Raw genomic sequence first — 1482 nt, forward strand, 5'->3', positions numbered from 1 at the left:
ATTTTTGGGGGTTTTTGTGGGGATTTTTGGTGGGGATTTTTGGAGTTTTTGGGGGGATTTTTGGGGTTTTGGGGGGGATTTTTGGGGTTTTTTGTGGGGATTTTTTGGTTTTTTTGTGGGGTCTTTTGAGTTTTTTTGTGGGGTCTTTTGAGGTTTTCTGTGGGGATTTTTGGGCCATTTTCTGTGGGGATTTTTGAGGGTTTTTTGGTGGCAATTTTTGGGGTATTTTTGTGAGGATTTTTGAGGTTTTCTGTGGGGATTTTTGGGAGATTTTTATGGCAATTTTTGGGTATTTTTCTGTGGGGATTTTTGGGAGATTTTTGTGGCAATTTTTGGGCTGTTTTCTGTGCAGATTTTTGAGGCTTTCTGGGAGAATTTTCAGGGTTTTCTGTGACGATTTTTGAGCTTTTCTCTGGGGATTTTTGGGCCATTTTCTGTGGGGATTTTTGGGAAAAAACCCCAAAAATCACCCCATATTTTTGTGGGGATTTTTGGGAAATTTTTGTGACAATTTTTGGGTATTTTTGTGGGGATTTTTCGGAGATTTTTGTGGCAATTTTTGGGCTGTTTTCTGTGCAGATTTTTGAGGCTTTCTGGGAGAATTTTCGGGGTTTTCTGTGACGATTTTTGAGCTTTTCTCTGGGGATTTTTGGGCCATTTTCTGTGGGGATTTTTGGGAGATTTTTGTGGCAATTTTTGGGCTGCTTTTCTGTGACGATTTTTGAGCTTTTCCGTGACCATTTTTGAGCATTTCCGTGACCATTTTTGAGCTTTTCCGTGACGATTTTTCAGCTTTTCTGGGACGATTTTAGGGCCGTTTTCTGGGACGATTTTTGAGCTTTGCTGGGGGGATTTTTGGCGTTTTCCGGGGGGATTTTGGGGGTTCTCACCCATGATTTTGGCAGCCGTGGAGGCCCCGAGGATGAGGGAGAGGTTGGGGGCGATGAAGGACATGCGGGACTCCACGTACTCGTAGATGCGGAGCTTGGCCCCGCTCAGCGCCAGCGCCATGTCGCACGCGTCCTCGATGCGCCCCAGCTCCTCCTCCGACAGCTGCTGCCTGAAATCCCAAAAAACGGCCCCGAATTCCGGCTCGGCGCCCCCAAAAACCCCCCAAATCACCCCAAAAAACCCCAAAAATCACCCCGGAAAACCCTCCAAAAAGCTCTCCCAAAAATCACCCCAAAAAAACCCCAAAAATCACCTTGGAAAACCCCAAAAAACCCCCAAAAATCACCCTGGAAAACCCCCCAAAACCCCCAAAAATCACCCCAAAAAACCCCAAAAACCCCCAAAATCACCCTGGAAAACCCCAAAAATGACCCCAAAAAACCCTCCCAAAAACCCCAAAAATCACCCCAAAAAACCCAAAAAATCACCCTGGAAAACCCCCAAAACCCCAAAAATGACCCCAAAAAACCCTCCCAAAACCCCCCCAAAAATCACCCTGGAAAACCCCCAAAAAAACCCCAAAAATCACCC

This window comes from Corvus brachyrhynchos, unplaced genomic scaffold, assembly GCF_000691975.1.
Source record: "Corvus brachyrhynchos isolate BGI_N302 unplaced genomic scaffold, ASM69197v1 scaffold163, whole genome shotgun sequence".
Lineage (NCBI taxonomy): Eukaryota > Metazoa > Chordata > Aves > Passeriformes > Corvidae > Corvus > Corvus brachyrhynchos.